This window comes from Myotis myotis, unplaced genomic scaffold (assembly GCF_014108235.1).
Source record: "Myotis myotis isolate mMyoMyo1 unplaced genomic scaffold, mMyoMyo1.p scaffold_m19_p_39, whole genome shotgun sequence".
In the NCBI taxonomy this organism is placed as follows: domain Eukaryota; kingdom Metazoa; phylum Chordata; class Mammalia; order Chiroptera; family Vespertilionidae; genus Myotis; species Myotis myotis.
In genome coordinates, this window is record NW_023416345.1 from 1971316 (window position 1) to 1997017 (window position 25702).

Sequence of the window (25702 nt, forward strand, 5' to 3'; positions counted from 1 at the left end):
CTCACAAGCCCCTCTAATGGGACACAGACCCCAATTGCATGTTGGCTGATGTCTCACCTGAAGCTTGAGTGAGGTGTTCCTCTCCTGTGAGGGATTATGGCCACGTCCTGGTCACTGTCCCCTGCCTGGTCCTGGTCCTTGGCCCAAAGGTGGTCCTGGGGAGGTACCTGGTCAGCTGTCTCTTGGAGGGGTTCAGCCTGGGCCTGGAGAGTCAATAGGAGAAGAGTAGCCAAGAGAGTGAATGTCCTTATGTCTGGGGTCACTTGGAGATCAGGATCAGGTGAGAGGGCAAGAGTGAGTGGTCTGGAGGGCACAGTCAACCTGTTCTTATATGTCTAACGGTAGGAGATTCAGAGACATGGACCAGTAGAGAAGCTGTGCCTTTGGCTGGTCCTGGGGCCAAATCCACCGTCACCCTCAATGCCTCTTTGATGCCTCTGTTCCTGCCCTTTCATCACAGCACGTGTCTCTGTGCTGAGTGTCCACACTTGTTTCAAGTTGATCATGATGATAAGGACATTGAGGTGTTTTCTGTTTCCCAGCTGCTTGGATATTTACTTTCTGATGTTCAGAGAATACAGGGAGCGGAGCTATCATTGAGTAAGTCAGGAATGAGAGGCCTCTGGTGTTGGGCCCTGCTCTCTCATCTACACAGATACTTTGCATTTTTATATAGTTTACAAATAAATCTGTCCTTGGGCTTGGCTCTGACCAACTCCTTCCCTCATGTCCCACTGTCCTCCCTCCACCTGAGCTGAGTCACTGTCCCCTCTTTTCCTGCAGGAGCCTACCCACCAGATCCTGACAAGCTCTCCCAAAGGGAGTGATGCCCCCAACCTGCAGGATGGACCCTCATTCTCAAAGAGCTGTACCTTGCACCCCAATGGCGTGTGTCTACAGCCCCGTTGTGTATGGTGGGCTGCACCCCCCTCTTCATTCAAAAGCACACAGCACATGGCTTGCAAAACTGTGTCCGGGTGTAGCCCCAAGAAAGAGGGACTCTAAGACCCTAATGTCTTGTCAGAGTGAGGAAGCTGGGATTAATATGAAGTTCCTTGTCAGATGTCTTTGATGTGGACATGAATCAAGAGCATGGTGGCACAGAGAGCACTGCAGGGCACAGCATTTGCATAAAACATCCTAGAACTGGCCTCCATTCCCATGCATGTTCCAGCCTCCCAGCCCAGCCTCCATGCCCACTGCCATCAGGAGAATTAATGTTTTTAAGCACCTGCTTTTCCCAGCATGTATCAATGGCATTAACCCCCTACTTGTTCCATTGACCTGGTGAACTAGGTTCTGTCATGTATTTTACAAGTGAAGGCGGTGAAGCACGGGGTGGTTGAAGAACTTGTGTGCGGCCACATGGCCAGTTATAGGCAGCCTGGGGGTTCAGAACCCACAGTGCTAACCCCCGGGCTTTGAGCTTGTGTGAGTTCACCTGCTGCCCCCATGTGACGTGTGTTTTCATTGTGTGGGGAAGTACTTAAGGGGGACTCGCCTAATAATGACACTCTTTCCTGGAGTTTTGATGAAGAATGAGAAGAAAAATTAGAAAATAAGAGACAAAAATGTGTAGTGAGGGAGTTTTGTGAACGTTCCTTTTGTGAGCACTTTTTAATCATACTTCCAAATGTTATTTATTTGCTGTTTCCAACCAAGCCACATTCAACCCATTTGTTTCAAACTTGTTCACCATCATAGCCGTAACGAAGCCTCCCAGTTTAATAGAAACACCTTTTCCCTGTCTTCCCCTCTTTTCCATGTATTCCAGCTCTCATGGTCTCAGTCTCTCCTGTTGACACAAAGAGTCCCCGGCCTGGGTGCTCACTAAGGCAGCACCAGATTCCCTGAGACACCTGTGCACCCGCCGAGCTTTTGGTGGGAGAGTCACTTCCCGGTCACCTTCCTGAGGAGCTGGATGGTGCTGACCTCCAGCATCTCTGGGCTTCTGTCCCTGAAGACGTTTGCTGCTAGCCAAACCCACTGCACCAGCGCCGATGGGGTGGCTGTTCTTATCCCTGGGTGGCTGCCAGGACCGTGCAGCTCAGCTGGGAATCGCCCACTCAGTGGCTTCTCTGGTTTGCTTGTTGCAGCGTGAGCAGAACACCAGCAGGCCACTGGCCTCACCTTCAGGAACAACGACCCGAGAATGAAGAATCAGCTGAGAGAACAGCCTGCTGCCTACAGGAGGGAGAGGAGGTGAGTGCAGACTGGGCAGGGTTTGGGACTAGCTGGAGGTCAAGCCTGGCTGTGTTGAGTCCCTACAGTGTTAGGCAAAACATCCCATTACACTGAGGCCAGCACCTCATTCTCACCCTCTTTCACTCGTCTGCCCTCTGGCACCTGCACCCTCTCAGCAGCACCTGGAGTCAGAGGGCTAGGAACTGAGTAGGGGACTTGGGATGTTGCTGAGGAGGGATCTGAGGCCCAGACAGGTGGTGTGACTTGTAAGTCAGGGGAAGAGCCAGAACCTAGGAATCCAAAATCTTAGTGCACGTTTTCTTTTTTCTTTTCTGTGTCATGTTCTCAAGCTCCTTGAGATATTTCCATGGCTGGGTCCAGGCTGCATGCAGCGAAGAGGCAGGTGCTGTGCGCATAGGTGGGACTCACATGAGTTTGGGTCCCACGCACGTGTCCACCATCGGTTTATGGCCTCGTCCATAGAGCAGTGTCCTACGACGGTTTTGAGGATGAAATGACCACGCAGGGCACCTGGCACGATTCTGTGCCGGTGGTGAGGGCTCAATGGCACTTAACTTTGGGCACTTTTTTAAAAATACATTTTTATTGATTTCAGAGAGAGGAAGGGAGAGGGAGAGAGAGATAGAAGCATCAATGATGAGAACGAATCATTGAGCAGCTGCCTGCTGCACTCCTCTTACTGGGGATCAAGCTCCCCACCCCACCCCCACCCCCGGCATGTGCCCTTGACTGGGAACAGAACCGTGACCTCCCGGTTCATAGGTTGATGCTCACCCACTGAGCCATGCCGGTCGGGGAGGTTGATCCTGGGATTCATGGCTGGGCCACCAGCCTCCATATGCAGACAACGTGTTTCACTTAAACTGACCTAAAGTAAACTACTGGGAGCTTCGATGGCGTTTGTCGGGTTCTCACACAAAGCAGGATGTTGGCAGGTTGGCACATGCTCAGCAGTGGACAACCACCTCTGAGGGACCCAGGTTCCCAGTAAGGAGCAGCGCCGGGGCTCTTGAGGCAGAGAAGGGAGGCCTCAGCCAGTTCGGTCGGGGCTTCTGGACTCCTGGGCTCCATGGTTTTGTGAACAGTGTTTTCTGGTTTTAGGCTAAAGTTGTTCCATCTGGTTCATGCCATAAGGGCTCAGCGCCGAGGAGACAAAGCCTAAACACACCCAGGCTGGGGCTTTCAAAACCTTGTCATCTCATGGTGACCAGGGGGTCAGCAGGGACAGAGCGCCAGCTGGTTCTGATGGCGAGATGGCTCTGTCTTTGCGTCAGAGAAGCAGTTCCTCCTGTACACATGCCCTGTCTAGTTAGGGTAAGGCCTCCTGGGTCAGAGAGTGGGGAGCACGAAGCAGCCTGTGCTGTTTTCTCAACAGGAAGAAGAGTAGTGACACTAAGGCAGGGCCACCTCGCCACCTGCTTGGGGGTGGCTGCCCTTCTGGTTGGGCTCTCACAGGGGAGCAGGTATGGGGGCCTTTATTGTCCCCAAAAGCGAGGAGAATTTTTGTAAGAGTTTCACATTCTCTCCCCCACTTCTCTCTCTCTCTCTCTCTCTCTCTCTCTCTCTCTCTCTCTCTCTCTCCCCCCCCCACCTCTGCTTTCTTTCCTCCCTTCATTACCATTTTCTTTCTTTAAAAATATTGGCCATCCTTACATTTGACAATTTCTCTCACCATCCCTACATGTTCCAGAGCTTTCTCTCAGGGCTTATGAACAGTAGTGGCCCAAATTCCTGGACCCAAAATGGATTTTCTCTGGCTCTATCTTGTCAATAGAAAATCTCGACTTGAACTCAGTTGGTTTGATTTTGGGCCCTAAAAGAGTGGCAGTCTGAGGGCCACAGATGCAGGGTTCTGTGTTGTCATTAAAATTCTCCTGGGTCCTTCACTGGACGCTGCCCCATTTCTGAGCCTCCAAGACATGGGCTGACACTGCAGCCTGTACTTAATGCATGAGTTGAAAGTCTTCATCATGTCCTGGAAGAACAATCAAAGGTTTTTTCGGAAGAAAACACATTAACAAAAAATGACTGAAGCATTTGTTTTTTTAAAAAAACTTTCTTTTTAAAAAACTATGTTTGATAAAATCTTGTTTGGTTCTTTTGGATATTAAGGAAGTCAATCTTTGACATGGGAAGGGAGGAGTAAGAGAAACAAGAGAGCAGAAACTCGGGGATGGGGACAGACAGGGAATTTTTTATTGTGGTTCCAGAGTTCTGCAAAGTCAGGGGCCTCGGCCACAGGCTGACCGCGTGCCAGGACCGTGACCTCTGTGGTTTGGCTGTGGCCTCTTCCTCCGTGAAGTGAAAGGTGGGTTATGTGGTCTCCAAAGGCCAGAGATTGTTAGTCACTGTGATTCGATAAAAGAAGAAAACTGTAGGCCTCTACTCCATGGTCAGGAGGTTGACTGTTATTACAAAGTCGTGACTTGGTGATCGAAAAACCATTGAGAAGTAACCACACAAAAATAAAAAAATAAGAGTTTAACCCATGGGCAAGTGACAAAATTATTACACAAAATCTTTCTCTATGCAAATAGTAGCCTATTATAAAGTACAATGAGAGAAGAATGTGACTCAAAAAGAAAGAAAAGCATAAACTACTGAGGAAAGTTGTTACAGAACACATCCCGGGCTCCCATGAAGACCTTCCTAAAGGGCACAGCAACGTGACATGAAAAGAGAACAAAAACATGGAAGGTGAGATTTTATTTTTACAAAGACTGCATCATCCATGGCATTTTTCTTAAATAAAACCTGGACCATCTATGCAGTGTTAGTAAAGCAATAGAATTGGTTTTGATGTGATGAAGGAATGAGAAGTTACTTTGTAAGAGTGAAGCATTGAGAGTGGCCATGGTGAATGCGAAGAATGGCTGAGAGGGAGCTTCCACCACCAGGATTGCCAGGAGCTGGGGCAGAGAGGTCGTGCCATGCTGGCTGGGAGCGTGGGTGAAACCAGAATCCACGCTGTGACCTGGGACAACCTGGGCATTGCGACCTGACAGGTTGGGTCACAGGTGCTCTGAGTGCAAAATGTCCCATCTTTCTCTCCAGATGTCCCACTGTTCTCAAAACATCAGGGTAGCCCGGCTGGCGTGGCTCAGTGTTTGAGGGTTAACCTATGAACTACAAGGTCATGGTTCGATTCCCGGTCAAGACACATGCCTGGGTTGTGGGCTTGATCCCCACTAGGGGCCGTGCAGGAGGCAGCCGATCCATGATTCTATCTCATCATTGATGTTTTTCTCTCTCACTTCCTCTCTGAAATCAAAAAAATAATATTTTTTTAAAAACACAAAACAAAACATCAGGGTGACCCTGCTCATCTTCCAATTCCATCCAATCACATATGATTTTATCTCTCTTCTATGTAAGACTCAGTTTTTTTAAGGGAACAGGGCCATGAACTCAGCTGTTGCCTGTTATGAGAGACTGGGCTAGGAGAGCGCCGCATTCCTGTGGGCCTATCAGGCCACTAATTCTGGGTGGGGTGAGAAAATGTTGTTCTGTCACTGCCGGGAACTAAAGTCTGTCACAGCTTTTCAGAACAGGCTCTATCTCAGGAGAGAAAGGGCGAAGGACAAAACTGATCTGGAATAGAGACAGATAAGTAAGTACAGACAAAACAAGTACTTATAGCGAAAACCAAACATGAGCAGAGTTAAAAGTATCATTTAGGGTCACCGTAAATTTGGGCTATTAGATGAGCAAGCATGAAGTAAAAAGAAACCAGAAACAAGCCTTATAATGACCTGGCATGTGCGTGGAGTCCTTAGAAATCAGTAGGAAAAGATGAATAGGAAAATAGAAAAATGGGTAAAGTGCATGGATAGGTAAGAGATAAAAGTAACTAATGAACATTTTAAAAATGCTCAACCTCATTAATAATGTTTAAAAGAGATATTAAAGCAAGCAGAAAGTATGTTATTCACTTACATGATTTTCAAAGATTAAAATAATTGACAATAACCAGAATTGATGGAATATCAACAGTCAAAAGATGCTTTTGTGCATTGTCACTGAGATGATAAAGTGGCCAAGCAGTTTCTGGACTGGGCAATTGGGCAAATGCCCATTGCAACTTGAAATATGCATATATGTGCCCATTCCATTCCTAGGAATTTATGCATAAGTAATTGCTACATAAATTTCTAAAGATATATGTATAGTCATGCAAATATATGAGACAAGTATATCTGAAGGGATAGATATTCAAGAATTCTCAAGTTAATATTTAAGTGGGGAAAATGCAATAGAACTGGCCATAAAGTATGATTCTATATTTAAAATAAATATTTACATAATTTTATTTGTAAAGTAATAGAACTGAAATACTTTGAATTGTAAATTGTGGCTATAACTAGAGAGGGGGGTTAAATCTATCTTTTACATTTCTTCATTATTTGGAATTTTTCAATGTGGAAATATTATCAGAAGAATAATAGATTTAAATGAAAGTAAATTCTACAGATGATTAGGTACATTTTTCCACTTACCTTTAACCACTGTGGACTCTCTCCCTTTAACATGGGTTCTCTAGGGAGGTTAGAACTGACCCCCTGCCATTCTGGATCTTTCTTGTAAGGAGCCCTGGCCTCAGAATCTTCTCTGAGGAGCTGCCTCGCCTGCAAGGGACCGTCCTTTTCTCCCTTTGCCACAGCCTGGCTCTCAGCTCCCACTCACCTTCAGAAGCCTCTGGTGCACCTGTCACCATCCCTGTGCTGGGGCCTCTCAGGAGCCTTGGGGCAAGGCAGGCACCCGGGGCACAGGGAGCGAGAGCACCGTGCTGTTGGAAGGAGCAGGGCCTCAGGCAGGGAGACGCTGATCTTCATGTTCATCCCTGGCAGCTGCGAGTTCCTGGGACAGAGAACCCGGGCGCTGACCTTGTCCTCCGACCCTTCCCCAGGTCTCGGGAACCGTGGCGAGTGACAATGAGACTCCTGCACATCCTCCTCACTGCTCTCCTTACCATCCTCCAGGTACTGCCCGGTAAATACCAACCCTGCTGTCCTTTCTACCCCCTCAGTCAGAGCTGGGAGCACAGGCTCAAGGAGCTGCCAGCGGGCACCTCCCCCCACCCCCCTCACTGCAGGTGAGTTGGAATAGCTCTGAGAGCTGGTGGTGTGTCTTTATGCCACTGCAAGTCCTGTGGGTAGTGGTCGACTTGCCTCCCCTTCCCACAAATGACCTGGATGGTTGAGAACCAAATCAGTTGAACCCTTTGGTTAGTGTAACCTGGAGTGGAGACAAAGATTAGATGGACCCTGAACAGAGACTTCGTGCGGCTCAGATCACAGGAGTGACCAAGAGTGTAGCTGGGCAAGGATTCTCCTAGGAGGGATTTGTGTGGTGGGACAGGTGAGATAACTGGTGAACCGGTGGGCAGTCATTACAGACTCAGCACACCTCCCTGCCCAGTTCATGCCCAGCGGTTCCTGTGGCAGGAAGGACAATTTGGCCAGAGGTGGTATCAGTATCAGTGGTATCTTGTGGAAGGATGCGAGGTGATGAGAAGAGTGGATACGGTTGGTGGCTTGCTGGGAGGGATGGGCCCGTCTGATGGGGAGGCAGGTCTCAGCTCTCCCCGGATGCCAGCCTCACACAGACTTCATGTCCTTCTTGCAGACAGCACCGGGGCTCTCAATTTTGAAAGGCCCTGCTACCTTCGGGGCGGGATCTGCCTGAAGTGGGGCACCCCAAACTGTGAGCCCTTCCAGGGGCCCTGCCGAGCTTTCACCATCTGCTGCCGCATAAAGAGGAACCAATGAGAGTGCTGGGGGAGAGAGCCCGGCCCTAAGACCTGGCGCGTGGCTCCTTGGGTCAAAATAAAAGCTCTCAACACTCACATCTGTACATGGATCATTTTGTCTTCAGGGTTGATTAGAACATCGTCTTCCCAGAACAGGTGGTCGGGAGGGAATCAATGATAAGAATTAAGTGTATGTTCCGCTTTCAGTTTTGCAGGGCATTTTCATGAGAACCGCTCTGGGTTACCAGCCCCAAGCCACAGATGTAGAAACTGAAACCCAGCCAGGTGCAACAGCTCACCCACATTGAAGAGTCAGCACAAGAAGGAACATTATTTAAGGCTGTGGTCAGTTCCAGAACTCTCTGCCTGCATGGAAGGGAAGTTGTGGTTTCCTTTGAAACCTCAGGGAGTGTGCACAGGAGAGAATTCACTATAGTGGGCGAGTGATGTGAGGACGGGGCTTGGTCCTGGGCCTGCCGCTGCCATGGGGAAGGAGCTGTGGGGGTAGCACAGGGCTTGAGGTGGTGTTGGGAACACGCAGGAAGAAAGCACAGTACAGAGACTACCCAGAAAGGAATCTCAATGGCAGGTCAGAAGGCGCATGCTCAGAGGTAGAGCCTGGGATAAAGTGACTGTTTCCTGTCTTCCTGCTCACTGTTCCTGTCCAGGCCATGAACCCTCTGTGGCATCGTAAGTGATCTCTCCACTACGCCACATCCTGACTCTGGTGAGGAGCCAGTCTGTGGATCAGCATCACCGCCTGCAATTTACAGCACAAGTTGGAGGAGGCTAGGGAGGAGGCAGCAGGTGCCCAAGGTGCCCAGGAAGTTGGGAGACAGAGAAAAGATAAGTTATACTTGCCTTCTTCCAAAATCTAAACAGTCCATGGAAAAGAATGGAGCTTGGCTGGCACTGTGACAAGTAACAGTCTGGGCCAACTGTATGGCTGGGTCCCATCAATGAGTAACCACTAGGACTCAGCTCAGTGTGCGGACCCACATGGGCTGTCACGGTTGTCAGTCAGTGTAGGCGAAGATGCTGGACACAGACAGAGTGTGATTCCCCGCATTCCTGATCAGCACTATCCCCTTCACAGTCTGTGTCCAAGGATCATCGCAGGTTTGCTATGCCCAGTGTCTGTGGGGAGAGTCAACGGTGAGTCCTGTCCTTGAGTGGAACAGTCTACCATCCCCAGGAGAACTTAGGAACCTATGAGTGATTTAAAAATAATTCATTTCCTAATTTGTGTTTCTTCACTATGAAGTCAAAACCTTCTTTGCTTTGTCACATAATTCTCCCAGCATTCACAGAGTCACTGACATCTCTCCGTTTCAAAGTCTCTGGTCAGCCCCATGTAGCCCATGCCTCTATGCCTCTCTCTTCTTTCTGTTTCTTCTTCCTTTTTTAAAAAAATATGTTTTTATTGATTTTTAGAGAGAGAGGAAGGAGGGAAAGAGAGAGAGGAAGAGAGAGGAAGAGAGAGAGAGAGAGAGAGAGAGAGAGAGAGAGAGAGAGAGAGAAATCAATGATGAGAGAGAACCATTGATCAACTGCCTCCTGCATGCCCCACACAGGGGATTGAGCCCACAACCCAGGCATGTGTCCTGACTGGGAATCAAACCATGGCCGCCTGGTTCATAGGATGATGCTCAATCACTGAGCCACACCTGCTGGGCCACCCATTTCTTCCTGATTCAAGCACAGAGGCCTGGCTTGGGAAAGCAGAGAAGAACTCCAGGGGCGAAATGGAGGGCAGGGACCCTGGTGGGAATGCTGGGAATCATGGTCACGGGTGGAGAAAGAGCAGAGATGGGAGCTCCAGGAATAAACACTGTTGGTGCTTATGGTCCCAGCTCTGACAACCTGTCACAGCCCATCAGTAGAGTGACGTGTGACCGGGTTTGGCTGCCCCTGTTGCTTGACTCCAGGAAAATTCACCGATTGTGTCAACTTTCATGCATTCCTTTTTCTCAACAATTTATTTATTTATTTATTTTTAATCTAAATTTTTTTAAAATATATTTTTATTGATTTCAGAGAGGAAAGGAGAGGGAGAGAAATAGAAACATCCATGATGAGACAGAATTATTGGTCGGCTGCCTCCTACATGCCCCCCACTGGGGACCGAGCCCGCAACTGGGGCCTGCGCCTTGACTGGAATAGAACTGTGACCTCCTGGTTCATAGGTCAGCACTCAACCGCTGAGCCACACCAGGCAACAATTTATTTATTGAGCAGTGAACAAAACAGAAAAAACATATTTTTACCTTCATGGTGCATATATCCTAATGGAGGAAAAGACAATGGAAATAAATAACATTTAATACACTAAATATTGATAAGTGAAAAATGCAAACTACAGATGATGTATGATAGAACTGTAGAGTTGAAACTTACCTTGTTAACCAGTGTCACCCCAGTAAATTTAATAAAAATTCAAAAATGGGAAGCAAAGGTACTGGGCAGAGGCTCTGCAGCACCGAGTGGTGTGGGCAGGGGTCCGGCGGAGGCCTCACTGGCCACATGTGAGTGACAAAGTCCTTTCAGACTCTGGCCAACCATGTGGGTTAGTGTTCGGGCCTCAGGCTGTGCTCTCTTGAGCATCCTGGGAACTGTTAGAACAAATAGCTGACTGAGGGTGTGGACTCCAGGTCTTGCCCAGTTCCTCTTGGCCCAATTTGGACAACACTCCTGCTGCCCCCATCTTTAACTTTTTTTTGTTAATCTTCTCCAGAGGATATTTCTTCCATTGCTTTTCAGAGAGTGGAAGGGAGGCAGGGAGGGAGGGGGGAGAGAGACATGGACTGGTTGCCTCCCAAACGTGCCTGGGAGGTGGGGGGAAAGGGGGAATGGGAAGCAAACTCCAACCCAGGCATGTGCCCTTGACTGGGAATCGAAACTTCGACCCCTTGGTGGGCAGGCTGATGCTCAAACCACTGAGTCACACCGGCCAGGGCTGCTCCTACCTTTTAGCTCTACTTACTTATTAACTGGAAACGTGTACAGTATTTCTACAGCATGATTTCCTACTGTAATAGTTGTATACATTTTTAGTCTCAGAGGACATTGCTTAAAAGAATTCACTAAAGCCCTGCTCCCTGAGTTCCAGTTTCTAGAACCTGCTGGAACCCACCGACACCCAAGCCACTCAGAAGGATCCACGATGAACCCTTGCAGCAGCAGAGGTGACAGGGGCCACCTCAGCTGCCACACTGCTCTGGGGCAGGCGTCCAGTGAAAGTACTAACCTGCCTTGCCCTGGGACAGTCCCTGCAGTCCCTCCTGTGGCTCCTGAGCTCCAGTAAGAGACACTTCAGGGCAACCAAGCCACCCATGAGTCTGGTTCAGGTCATGCACCACCTTCAGTTATGCTAAAGCAACCCCTCAGGAGAACCAGAAGCAAGGGTACAAGCACAGACATCCCTTACCTCACGAGGACCGAGGTCACTAGAACCCAGGGGGCAGGGCAGGCAGGGCCCAGGGGACAGTTATGGAATGTGCCCCTCCCCCCTTCACCCCCCCCCCACCCCAAACGTTCCAGTTCTGCCCCAGGGACACCCATGGGAACATGGACACAGAAGAAACAGGGCTCAGAGCAGGGCTTTCAGACCTGCCAGGTGTTAACGAGCTCTACAAGCACCTATTAAGGAACCCAATACTTTCCTGTTGTTAATCCTCACCTGAGGATATTTTTCATTGATTTTTAGAGAGAGTGGAAGGGAGAGGGAGAGGCACAGAGAGGGAAACATTGATGTGAGAGAGACACATTGACTGGTTGCCTCCCGCACACTCCCTGACCAGTGCTGGGGATGGAGCCTACAGTGGAGGTATGTGCCCTTGACGGGAATCAAACCCAGGACCCTTCAGTCCATGGGCCGATGTTCTATCTACTGAGCCAATCCGGCTAGGGCAGGAACCTGGTACTTTTTTCTGTTCCTGGGCCAGTGCCACATGTTTCAAGCCTCAGCATCATTGTACATTATTATACCTGATAGTGGAAGTCATGATTTGTTTGTCTTTACAAAAATAATCTTTTTTATTCTTGCACCTTTCCCCCATTACAGTGAATTTTTAAATCTGCTCATTAATATCACAAAAACCTTTATTTTGAACCTCAAATTTCCAAATTCTCATGAGTCAATGGAACATTATCAGCCAATTTATTCTTAGATGTGAACTGATAGCCACCGTGATCTGAAGCTAATCCCCGTGTGAAGGGACTAGGAGGTCCTTCCGCAGGAGACCAGACTAGAACTCAGGTCTGGGGCCTGGTTCCTGATTCTAACGTGGGCTTTGCTACGTACAAATTTCACCACCATTCAGGTCTCTTCTTCTCTTCCTCGTGTGTGCACTGGGGATGGCATTGGTGTCTGCGTGAAGCAGACGGTAGGCCTCTGGCTGCAGGAAGGCAGATGCCTTCCATGTGCTCTTCTCGGTCGGCCTCTTATTACAGAAACACACGTCAGACGTCAACCATGACCTGGAAACAGGAGGGAATGGCACAGAGTGCCTACGCTGGCCACTTCTGAAGATGCTTGCTGTGGACGAGTTCGAGGTTCCTTCAGAAAGAGGGGCATCACCTCTCATGAGGAGCCCAGGATTTTCCGGTTAAAAACAAGAGAAATCTCAACCCCAGCTCCCTGGGTCTCGAAGGTAGGGTCAGCGGGCCACACCTGGGACAGAGAACAGACATAGCAGGTGAAGTCAGATGAGGGGCCTGCAGACTAGGATCTGGCGTGGGCGGAGGCCTGACTTTCACTCTGGCTTTGGGTCAGGAGGAAAACCCCTCTTCCGGCACCTCCCCAAAGCTAAGCCAGGCATCCGTGCAAGGACCATGGCCACGAGGTTGATGGGTCATGAGATCTCACTGTGGCCTGGACAATGACCTGAGTCAGCAGAGTCACCCTGGGACAAAAGGCCGATGTCACTGGTCAGATCGGGCAGGACCAGGCCCCAGTCAGAGCATGTGACCCAGTGACACGGCCTCTCTGCGCATACAAGAGGCTGCGGGGGTCTGAGGAGGGAGCGGAGCTGGGAGGTGAGTCTGAGAGGTGAGTGACGGCTTCGTTCTGCTGAGTGCCAGCGCCCTTAGTGGTAATATGGGAGGTGGCATTGGCACTGTGTGTGCCCAAGTTCACGCAGCAGATCATCCAAGTTCCAGGAGAGTAAATGGGGAGAAAGCCATATACTCTCCAGCGCATTCATAGAGTAACATCAACTTGCTGCAGCCATTCTTTTACCTCCATGACCACTGCTGCATTTGCCAGGGTCCTTGGCGGGAACAAAGGGCATCGCCCAGCTCTGCATGGAGCTTGCTCACCATTGTGCCCGTTCATTTCATGGGCTTCACTGCTCACTGTACATTCAGCGAGTGCTCTGGCCAAAACTGGGCACTCTCTCCTGCAGTGAGTCGCCCTGGTTGGATCTGTATGGGGAAGCTTTAAGCTACTTTTTATCCAATAACATGGTCATGCACCTGTTTTCTCCTCCCAGGAGTTCCAAAAGCGGTCCCCACAGAACCGGCCCCATGAAGCTGGTTTATGTCCTCATCTTCGCTGTCTTCTTCCTGTCTCAGGTGACACCAGGTAAGCCCTCACTGGCACTGCCTTCTCATATCTGAACCCCATGTCCTTCCTCCCACCACTCCACTTGCAGAAGGACCCCCGGGCCCCGGAGCCAGTGTAGGGATGCTCACCAGGAACAGCGAGGAAAGGGCAGCCTCTCAAGGGAGTGGCAGGGTTAGCACCTTCAGGTCTGCACCTGGGCACCTGTCAGTGAAGTCCGTACCTGGGCACCTGCTTTCCCATCCCATCTGATGACACCCTCACACACATGCTCTCCTCTCTTTAAGCTTCTGCCTCAGCTATGGGTATCGTGTTGGATGGCTGGCTGCAGGAGCAGAAAGAGAAGCTGAGAGGTTTTGCAAAAGCAGGCAGTTCACATACTTAGAACTGTGGCACCTGGGAGAAACAGGGGTATGTGCTGCTCTGTATCTTGCTCCAGGGCTGGAGGGATGAGCAGAGAGGGAGGCTGGGGTCTGCCCCCTGCCTGTCCGTCCCCTGCAGCACAGAAGTGCCCAGTGTCACAGCCGGCCCAGGGGTGGAGTGTGAGCACACCTGGATCCGGAGAGAAAGGTGGCTTGTGAGGGCTCAGCCCAGGGGTCAGGCAGGGCACTGAGGCCGCTGTGCACTGTGCTCACCCCCTAGTCCTTGTCCCCCCAACTCTGTTCCTCCCTTGTGTTCTGCACTAATAGAAACCTATTCATCTAATCACATGTTTCACTCTTCATCTCAGGGCTCACGGCTCCATGTGCTAATTCACACTTCTATAGACAGGAGCTGACAGGAGCTGGAGGGAGGGGCCTGTCCCCAGCCACGGTCCTCTGGGTTAACAGCCTGTTCACTGTGACCCCCTGGGAGTTGTGATGGGTTTTGTTGTGACACTCAGAATAGTGGCCCCAACAATGTCCTCAGCTTGAGCTGCTTTTCAATCAGAGAGGGAAGGTGAATTGTGGGTGGCAGGAAGGGGCCCTTTAGGGAAGCACAGGGAAAGAACTGTCAGGACACCTCCCGTGACATTCCCCTGGGTGCTGCCCCGGGGCACAGGATTGGGGGTGCTTCCCAGAGATGGTCGAAGTGTCTGAGGCCTCGGGCATAGTCCTCTGAGGAAGCACAGGGTAGGTGTGAGTGGTCCTTTCCTGGCAGCCTCTGGCCGGAGGATGGGCTACAAAGACTGCTGACAAGCACGTCCTGAAGTTCTGCTAAAGCCTGGCCCTCACACTCCCTGGCAGCGTGTGGGTGGCTCAGGGCAGGTGCCATCAAGGACAAAGGGCTGAGGTCTGTGAGTGGGTGAAGTCAGGGAGCAAGAGCCTTTGGCCCTATGGCCAGTCTGAGGCCAATGAGAGCCACCCCGGGACCTCTGCCTCCTGGGTCCCAAGGGTGGTGACTTTCTGCTGATGCCCGTAGTGGACAGGCTGGACGGGGGACTGCTGAGACCCTTGCTCTGTGGGGCCGAGTGCAGCCCTCTCACCTTCTAGCAGGAAGGAAAAGGAGTCTTTTCCAGGAGGCTTTGAGTCAAGTGCTGTAGGTATTTTTCTCTCTTCTAGAAACCTCTCACCTCGGCTCCTGCCCCCAATTCCTCTGGGTCTTTTTCTTTAGAGACGTGAATTTTAGGTCTTTAATTTCATTTTTTAAGGCATATCTGTTACGTCCTGAAGGCAGGTGAGGGAGGGGTTGTTTTACGCCTGGGAACATGGGTGAACTTCAGAGGGTGGCTGACATGCCTCACATGCTCTGAGGTGTGTCGTGCATGTTTACATGTTGGAATGAACACGCCTGTAGCTCCTCCTTTCCCAGAGGAGGGGCTGTAGTGTCATCCTATTCTCAGTGGGATTCTCTCCAGGTGGTTGAAGACATCGATGTTCATGTTTGCTTCTAAAGGACATGGCTGACTACTCCACAGTGACAGCCGCCAGAGCACATCAGGGTCAGGGACTATCACCCCAAAAAGAGTGGGCACAGTGCCTCCTCCCAGATCCCATGGCAGCACAGACATTTCTGTCATGGCCACCGTGAAGGCTGGCCTCGTCCTCCTGCCCAACGAAAATGCAGAAAGGGCAGATGGGAAGAGGGGGTGCCTCAGACAGAATGGGTTTGTGAGCAGTCAAGTTTGGGGGTTCCTGGTTGGACTGAATGTTTCCTTCTCCTGCATGAGAGCTCTGCCTCCCCACATTTTGGTTCTTTCTTCAGGCTGTGGGTACAGAGACATGCACGGGTTCTGCGACTCCATGATAAGCGTGTGCCTGAGGAGGAAGAAAAATTGCATTTTGCGCATGCCAGGGTTCTGCCCTGGGAGGAGTTTCTGCTGCATCCGAGTGAAGTGAGCTGAAGGGTCTGCCTGTGATGTGTGAGCCCTGCATTAAATAAATGGAGACTTCACCGTAACCTTCTGCGCTGAGTAATTCGAAAGGCTGAGACCTCCTGATAGCCTTTTCTTCACTCGTTGGTTCATTTACTTTGTTGCTACCCAATGACCGGCTGCCCCCATAGATCGCTGGGGACGTGGGTTTGAGGTCTCCTCTGCTGAGACACACAGCATGGAAGTCTTATCCAAGTTGGATGGGTCAGGAATGATCCCACAAGGTGACTAGGAGCTGGATCTTAAAACATGGGTGAGAATTAGGCAGGGAAAGTTGAAGGAGAAGTAACATAAGTTCCAAGATGAAGAGAACAAAATGCGCAAGGGCACAGTACTGAAGATGTGACTGCCCCCAGTTAGGGGTGGGTCTCGAACCAGAATATGGTAAGAGATGAAGCTAGAGAAAGTGTGGCCAATGGATGGAGGACTCTAAAGAAAATTTTTACCTTTTAAGCCGCAGGGAAACATGAGAGAATTTTAAATGAGGGTGTGGAGAGGAGATGGAGAAATGAGAAATCCATAGGCCACATGAGATATTATGCAACAGTTGAAGTGGAAATGTTGGAGATGAAGGGTAGGAAGTAAGACATTGCCAATGACAGGCAGGGGAGGTCAGTTATGGACAATACATTTGAGAGTAGAAGCATGAGGAGTTGGTCCTTGGAGGTGGAGAGGGAGGGAGAAGAGGTTGCTGTTATCTTTGACTCATTGGATGTTGGGGGTTTCCAGGAGTGGGTCCCTGTCTAGAGTCTGCAGGAGATCGAGAATGGAGATTGTGGTTTAGGAGACATCAGGAGGGATGGGGTGGTGGTTGAGGCCCCAGAGGCCAGGCTTCCAGCAGAGACTGAGGGGAATCAGAAATGAGAGAGACAAGAAGGTGGAGTTGCCAAGGAAGCCCAGGGATTGGGATGCAACCTATGGGCACTTCCTCTGCAGCCATGTGGTAAACTGCCCTCCTAGTTCCATGCCAGCAACAACCTCATCTGCTTAAAATTGCTGAAGGTCTCTGGGGTTCAAGCCATTCTGATTACCATTCCAACACCAAAGTCTATTACAAGGATCATGTCTAAGTTAATAATTAGATTAGACTTTTTATTTTAACTCCTCAGTTAATTAGACTTAGAGTGCACATTATCTAGGCCAGTGGTCGGCAAACTCATTAACAGAGCCAAATATCAACAGTATAACGATTAAAATTTCTTTTGAGAACCAAATTTTTTAAACTTAAACTATATAGGTAGGTACATTGTTATTAACTTAATTAGGGTACTTGCCGGGAGCCGGTCCATCCTTGCTGTTTCAAAGGACCTGGCATATATGGCATACTGTTCTTAAAATGTTTGCTCACCTTCTTGGCACTATGTGTTTTAACCAAGGTCTCCTCTCTGAGAAAGGTTGTTTCCCCTGGTAGGGATTTTCCCCTGAAGTTAGGGAGGGAATAAAACCCCTCAACTAAGTGCCAGGCGGGTAATTAATCACTTTAACTACGAACAATCATGCTTAAGCTACATAATCTTTACTCCCTGGAATGGAGATAAGAAACGCCCTAACCTTTGTAATAGAGATTGATAGGATTGAATCAACTGGTATAAATACAGATGTAACAAGACCGAAAGAGACAGAACTTAGAACACAGAACCTACACAGAACCTAGAGACAGAAGAACTTCACTGGAGAGAACATGGCAAAAGATCCTGGACAGAAACTGGATACAGAAACCTAGAGACAGAACCTGGCTACAGAACCTGGCAATAGAACCAGGCAAGAGAACCCAACCATGCTGATCAACTGAACGCTGTCTCCGTGTCATTCCTTCTTCGCCGACTCCGTCCACACCTTTGGGGACCCCTGGACCTACTGGGGTCCCAGCAGGTACTCCTAAGGCTTAGGAAGAGCCACACTCAAGGGGCCAAAGAGCTGCATGTGACTCGCAAGCCACAGTTTGCCGACCACGGACTAGGCCATCACATATTGCCTTTGGCCTCTGATAGTCTAACCTCCTCAGTGGCACTAGTGGTGGGATTGCCCCATGTCCCACTATTCTGGAGGACAAGCACCATAGACTTTTTCTCATGAACAAGTTGCTGATGCCTTTGTTTGTGAAGGGAACGTCCTCGGGGCCCTCTCAGGACCAGCCAGAGTGTGCTCTGTGGTCACACATAACAGATCAATTCCCATGTTCCTCCCTCGGTCCTGGGTTCCTTTCTCTAAGGGGTATTTCAGATGTCCTGATACCCCAACTTTCTTTAATGTGTCACTAAGTTAGGGTTTCAGTCAACTAAGCGTCTCTTCCAGCCACTCCTAGCAGCCTGAGCCAGATTATTTAAGCCAGAATCACTGATCACCCTGTATATGCACATTAGTGTCTCCTTGCTGGCAATTATGAAAAGGCTGCCATGAACATTTCTCACAGGTTTTGAGTCAGAGCACACATTTCACGTCTCCAGGGTAATATCCAGGAGGGTGACTGAGCCGTGCGGTCAGCATGTTTCACACTTGCCATCTATCTTCCAAAGCAGTCTTTCCATTTCGCATTCCCTAGAGCAGTGATGGCGAACCTATGACACGCGTGTCAGAGGTGACATGCGAACTCATTTTTTTGGTTGATTTTTCTTTGTTAAATGGCATTTAAATATATAAAATAAGTATCAAAAATATAAGTCTTTGTTTTACTATGGTTGCAAATATCAAAAAAATTCTATATGTGACATGGCACCAGAGTTAAGTTAGGGTTTTTCAAAATGCTGACACGCTGAGCTCAAGAGGTTCGCCATCACTGCCCTAGAGCGTGAAATGTGTGAGTGGTTGATTCGTTACAAAAACGAAGTCACCAAGAATAACTGTTGCTAAGAAACTTTGTCCCCACCATTTCAAAACGGGGGACACTCCATTCCCATGGGCGGAAGATTGCGTTTCCCAGTCTGAGCAGCAGGCTCTCCATTACAATTCAGATCTCAGCCGGCCTGGAGACGATCTCTTGGGTTCTAACATTGTGGTTTTAAAGGAATCTCGCTATTTGGACAGCACCTTTGGGGAGAAGAAAATAACCACTACATCTGGCCTGGCTGGTATTGCTCAGTGGTTGAGCTTTGACCTATGACCCAGGGAACTGCAATTCAATTCCTGGTCAGGGCACATGCCTGGGTGCAGGCTCCATCCCCAGTGTGGGGCATGCAGGAGGCAATCGATGATTCTCTTTCATCATTGATGTTTCTATCTCTCTCCCTCTCCCTTCCTTGTTGAAATCAATAAAAATATATTTTTAAAAACCACTAGGTCTCTGAGTCTCAGTTCTCCTTGGAACGAGAGGCTGGTTTTTTCAATCTCTGGTCCTATGGGTTATGCCTATGTGCCAACTGAAAGCTTTCTGCTCCTCAGGGCCCTGACCTAGCTTGCTTCCCTGGCTCCCAGTCATCAACTGGGAGCCATGGCTTGATACCCAAGAGCCACTGAGGGGTGTGAAAATGAGAACACAATCTAAGGGACTTCTCCACACATCACACACACACACACACACACACACACACACACACACACACACACCCTCGGAGCTCTTACCCTCAGCCCACAGGTATGCAGACTCACATGAACAGATTGCAGGCGGCTTGGAGAACAACAGTTTCAATAGTTGCAGGTACAGAGACTGAGAACTAGAGAAGGAACGGCCTTGTTCGAAGTCAACCAGCTGGTTAGTGGTGTAAGCAACCATAGAACTTAAATGCTCCCCCCTCCCCATTCAACGGCCTGCCATTTGAGCATGCCCATCCAGGAAAGACCCAGTCCAGGACCCGCGTGAGTGGTAGGCCTTTATTGAGCAGTCAGCAGGGCGAGCAGCGGGGCTGGGGGGTGGGGCGCCGTGGTGTGGGAGCTAGACTCTGCAGCAGTGCTTGTTCCGACTCCTGCACTCTGCAGGCAGGATGGAGCACCCGTGGGTCTTCTGGTGCTTGCAGGCGCCCCCCATGTCTTCACATTCCTTGTTTTTCTTTCTTTTTTCATAGCCTGTAAAGCAGGGGAGGTGAAGAAAAAAGCATAAAGTGAAATAAAGGCATAGTGCCCCAAAACTGCCGGAATTCACCTTGCACAGTGAGACTGCAAGTCATGTCCACAGGGCAAAAGCCCTCCACCTCCTTCCCGTGACCTGCGAGCTTAGCATGGTTTTCACGTTTTAAGTGAAAATGACATGAAATTCAAATATGAGTGTCCATGACAGATTCAATTTTATAGGAAGACGAGTGGCTCCTTGTTTCCATATTGTCCGTGGCGCCTTGAGTCTACAACAGCAGAGGTGGGCTGTCTTGATGGGGACCTTATGGCCCTGAAGCCTGAAATATTTACCTCCTGGCTCTTTTCAGGATAAGCTGCACCAGGAAAGCTTCCTAAAGCATCTCCTTTGTCTAAAGGGCAACCCCCCGCATGTGCCCTGATCAGGAATCAAACCGTGACCTCCTGCTTCATGGGTCAATGCTCAACCACTGAGCCATGCTGGGCGGGTCTGGCCATTTTCTTGACACAAAGTAGGATCTACCCTTTGTGTAATTGGGTGGGGCCATGGGACTAGTTTGTTTAATAAATTTTGAGCAGAAATGACACGTCCTCCCGGAGCGTGGGACCCCTGGGAGTGCTTTCCTCGGACACAGAGAGCAGCAGCTTCGCGGGGGTGGAGGCTGCCTTTTCAACTTTATTAGTTTTTGGATATTTTTATGCATCTGATGAAAAGGCAGCCATAGCTCACCTTACATCATCTGTGAGAGACACACGAGGAGGAGAAGGGGAGGAACAGGAGCCTCATAGTGAGTGGATTACTGGGGCTATGGGATGACCTGGTGGTGACTGGTGGTGGCTGGCTCTGAGCAGTTCCAGTGAGCAGACCTCCTCTGTGACCAAGATGAGAGCTTTGCTCCTTTGAGATGCCAAGATTCGGGTGTCCTTGTCACCATAGCGTGACCTGGCACGAGCTGACAAATGTATCAGGTCACCAGGGGAGACACGGGATACCCCATTAAGTTTGAATTCCAGATAAACAACAACAAATATTTTAGTACAAGGATGTTCCAAGTATTGCTTGGGCCATAGTTATACTAAAACATATTCATCATTTCCATGTAATTTAATACATACATTTACTTTCTGGGCTTGTTGACTATTTAATGAAAACATGGCCTTTGGAACCAGAGCCACTTGGGCTTGAGTTAAGGGCTTCACTTCATACAATCTGTGTGACCGGGAACACTTACTTCATTTCTTATTCTCGTCTGTGAGACAGGCCTAAAGTACCTGCCCCATCAACGTAAATGCTGCCATGAGGTGGGATAAGAGGGGGAAAGGTTTTGTTGTGGTGTTTGGTCAAGAGGAAGCTGTCAATAGTGTTTGCTATTAGGACGTGTTGTTGTTTGTAAACTGTAAAGCCCCCTGTACATGTTATCTATCTCTGTGGTTAGTTATGGGTTTATTACTAATTAGTAATGATGGGCAACCTTGGGAAAATCTTTTTAATAAGTGGCACATCAAGGATTTTGTACTGCGCTTCTTTCAGCTACCATCCTCATTGGTTGTTACACATGTCAGTGCATCCTTGGATCAGGAACCGCTCAGTCCTCTCTGCTTCCGGCTCCAAGATCAGCCACCATGTCACCCTACCAGCCAGATCCACAGCTCACCTGACACCGTCTGTGAGAAACAAACGAGGAGGAGGAGGAGGAGGAATAGGAGCCTCATCGTGAGTAAATTTCTGAGATTATGGGATGAACGGGTAGTGTCTGGCGGTGGCTGGTTCTTCAGTGCACATCCACGGAGGCAGGTGACCTGGAAAAGAGTTTGAAACATTCAGCAGGAGGGGAAATGCTTGCATTCCCAATGAAGTTGCTCAGCGAGGGGTTGGGTGTCATTGGAGAATGTTTTCTCTATAGACAGATCCAAGTTTGTGGCTGATGAAAAGGAAAAAGACCTCTATCGTTAGTCAGCATTTTCTAACCGATTCTCATTCTGCTTATGACTTTGAGGTTTGGTGCTTTTTCTGTTTGAGAAAAAAATAATGAAAAAAATCCACTTGCTTTGCAAATCATCCAGTTATTCATTTATCTTTATTGCATGTCAGCTTCCCTTTTAGGAATAGGAAGAAAAGCTCCCTTTTTAGAAGGTGAATAAGGAGGAGAAATTTTGTAAATGAAAATAATTTCTCCTTTTTACAGTCAGTAACTTTTTGTGCTTCCTATTTAAGAGAAGGTTGATCCATTCTGGACAAGCTCGCACCCATGCCGCCTCTTGCATAGATCTCAACCAGGTGAGACTTTGGGGACCAGAGTAATTTTGTCTTTTTATGTTAAATTTTTAAAAATGAAATGTATTGGGCTAATGTTGGTTAAATAAGATCACATGAGTTTCAGGTGGACATTTCTATAACATCGTTTACATGGCATGTGTCCCACCACCCAGAGGTGAGTCTCCTTTTGTCACCATATAGTTGACCCCTTTACCCTATTCAACCAACCCCAATCTGCTTCCTTCTGGTAACCACCATACTGCTGTCTGTGTCCATGAGTTAGTTTGTTTTGTTTGTTCATTGGCACTTTCTGTTTTATAGCCCACACGTGAGTGAAATCATATGTTTTTGTGCTTTCCCTTCTCCTTATTCATTTAGCATGATACTCTCAAGATCCATCCATATTGTCCCAAATTGCAGTATTTCTTCCCAGAGTATTTCTTTAAAAAAATATTTTTATTGATTTCAGAGAGGAAGGGAGAGGAAGTGAGGGCTAGAAACATCAATGATGAGAGAGATCATTGATGCGCTGCCTCCTGCATGTCCCCCTACTGGGCATCAAGCTCACAACCGGGGCATGTGCCCTGACTAGGAATGAATGGACCCATGACCTCCTGGTTCATAGTTCAAAACGCAACTACTGAGCCATGCCAGTCGGGCCCAGAGTATTTCTTAATACAGGTTTTACATCAATGCATTATTGTGGTAAAGCCAGAAGAATACAAAGGGACATATTGAAATTCTTCTCCAGCTCTTTCCTCTCTCCATCTCAGTTTAACTTCATATTGCTCATGACTCTAGGTTTCACCATGCCATGAATTACTAAAGTAACATGTCCTATTATTATCTCATATTCTCAGCACTTTGAACAGTGGGCTGGCATAGAGAAGGTAGTCAAATATGTTTAAATGACTGAGAGCTAGTATAGAGGAACCAAATAATGGGTGAATGAAAAATGGATGCATGGAGGAACTAAATGAGGGAGGGTAAAAAGAGAAGGAAGGAAGACCCTAACTGGTTTGGCTCACTGGAAAGACCTGTATGTAGACTGAAGGGTTCCAGGTTCGATTCCAGTCAAGGGCACATGCCCTGGTTGTGGCTTGATCCCCAGTAAAGGGGCTACAGGAGGTAGCCAATCAATGATTCTCTCATCATTGGTGTTTATATCTCTATGTCCTTCTCCCTTTCCCTCTGAAATCAATAAAAGTATATTTTTTAAAAGAGTGATAAAGAAGGAAAGAAGGAAAAGAGGGGACACAGGGAACTCGAGTTCCTTACTTATCGAACAATTGCCACTAATATTGGGGAGTAGAAAGGTATATTATGATCAAGATGCAGACATCAAAGAAATCATCTGAGCCATAAAGTCAGCAGTGATCTTTTCAGGAATAAAAACAAAAGGAATTTCACTTAATAGTTAAAGAGCTTCGGGATCAGATAGACCTCGGATCAAAGTCCTTGATCTGCCACATATGAGCTGAGTGATCTTGAAATAACCTTTTAAAGCTCTGGTTCTCCCTGTACATTTGATGACGATACAGTACCATTCTCCTGAGTCGTGTCTCAGAATCAGGGACGTCAGGGGAGTCAGTGGCTGGCCAGTCCCTCTGCAGGCAGGGTTGTGGTCTAGCTAACATTTCTCCCAGGGGATCAACCCAATGTAAGAAGGGCTTCTTAGGCGACTTCCGGGTCCCAGAGATCACACAGCTGTTAGCTTCTCCCATCAAGAGCTGGAATACTGCAGAAAAACACTGCAATTTAAAACTAAAATTTGACCAAATTGTGCCTTATTTGAGCCCATGAAATTAGAAGCTGGTAGTACAACTTTGGTCATTTCTGGGATGGAAGGAAAAGATGGTCTAAAGAAGAACTTAGAATTGTAGTAAGTACACCCAATTCCCACTAAACTTCACTTATTATATGGGACCATGGATGCATAAGTTTATATAATTTCTCCCATTCTCTCTTACTGGAGCAAAGGTTAAAGGAAGCTTCTGAAACTTTGCATCAGCATCTGAATTTTTCACTAAATAGAGACCTAGTGTAGTTTAGTGATGTTCATCTAAAAATGGACTAAATGTAGTAATCTATTTACTTCTACATTGTAGCTGTGAGGCTTTTACTTTCTTGACCACAACAATAATACTTTAATAATAATAATAATTAATAATAATAATAATAAAATTATAGACTGAAAGCTTTTGTCCACATTCTCATCCCCTATGCTGGTACACTGAAAGCAGTTTTATTGACTCCCTAGTCAGGCGTCCTCAAACTATAGCCCACGGGCCAAATGTGGCCTGCCGAAAACATTTATCCGGCCGGCCGGATGTTTTTGCCACCGCTGCTTGTCCTGCTTAGCAGCCGACTCATCCCGGGCCCGCGGTGCGCATGTGTTGAATGTATGAGGGACAGTGAACTGGCTCACTTTTTAAAAAGTTTGAGGACCTCTGCTAGATGTTAGGCATATAGTCCCACCCCTTTTTCTACCATGTATGGTTCTCCTAAAAACCTACCTTGCAATGGGTTCCTTCACTCTTCTCAGGTGGACTGCTGCCTGTCCATCTGGCAGGGACCCCTAAGGCAGCTGCCCAAGGCCTCACAATTAGGGGCCAGGTCAGATCAACAATGGGCAGATGAAGGGCTGAGTGAGGTCATGCAGGTGCATTATGATCTCATATGGACAGGGGTCCTGTTGGTGGAGAGGTGGGAACCAGTCAGACTTGAGTGGCATCAAACCCCTAGGAGCTGGATGAGGGGAGGTGGGAATGGTGCAGACACTCCTTCCAAAAGGTTTTGCTAAAAAACTAGGCAAAGATAAGAAGCAATATCTGGTGAATGATAGTCAAGGAAGAGGTGTGTTTAGTTTTTACAGAGAGCAAGTGAGTCTCGTCCATCAGTCAGCAAAAGAAGGGATCCAGGACTCAATGAAAGGTTGGCGTTGGGCCCAAGCATGAGACCATTTGTTCATGATTCACATAGAAAAGACACCCTCTTCTGGTGACTGGTGGAGAGAGCATCTCTCCATGACCTTCTCAGAGATTCCCACCCATTTCCTGCTGGCACCCACCCTCCTTTCCATAGTTTTGCATCAAGCACGACAGAGGCTCCCCCAGTTCCCAAGGCTGATCACCACAGAGCCTTTGAGTGAAATGAGAATTTGTGAGAACCTGATTATTAAGGATGGACGGATGCTGTGCAGAAGTGCCAAGAAATAAAATTAGAAATCAGAGTGCACTTCCTTGGACTTTCTTTCTTCTTCTTTTTTTTTTTTTTTAAATATATTTTATTGATTTTTTACAGAGAGGAAGGGAGAGAGATAGAGAGCCAGAAACATCTATGAGAGAGAAACATCGATCAGCTGCCTCCTGCACATCTCCCACTGGGGATGTGCCCGCAACCCAGGTACATGCCCTTGACCGGAATCGAACCTGGGACCCTTCAGTCCGCAGGCCGACGCTCTATCCACTGAGCCAAACCGGTTTCGGCGAACGAGGACTGTTTTCTTGACTCCCATCCTGTCCACCTGGAGAGCAACACTTGGTCCAACTCCGTGTTGCCACTCAACTGATA

At 48.4% G+C, this 25702-nt stretch overlaps 1 long non-coding RNA gene across 1 annotated transcript; it reads right to left on the minus strand.

Annotated features, from left to right (window-relative positions):
- Positions 1 to 12037: 12037 nt before the first annotated feature.
- Positions 12038 to 25399, minus strand: LOC118653237. The gene is made up of 5 exons (XR_004966819.1): positions 24646 to 25399; positions 23674 to 23867; positions 21528 to 21672; positions 19456 to 19869; positions 12038 to 16714 (listed from the first exon to the last, which is right to left on the minus strand). It is a non-coding gene; the product is annotated as an uncharacterized LOC118653237 (long non-coding RNA).
- Positions 25400 to 25702: the final 303 nt, after the last annotated feature.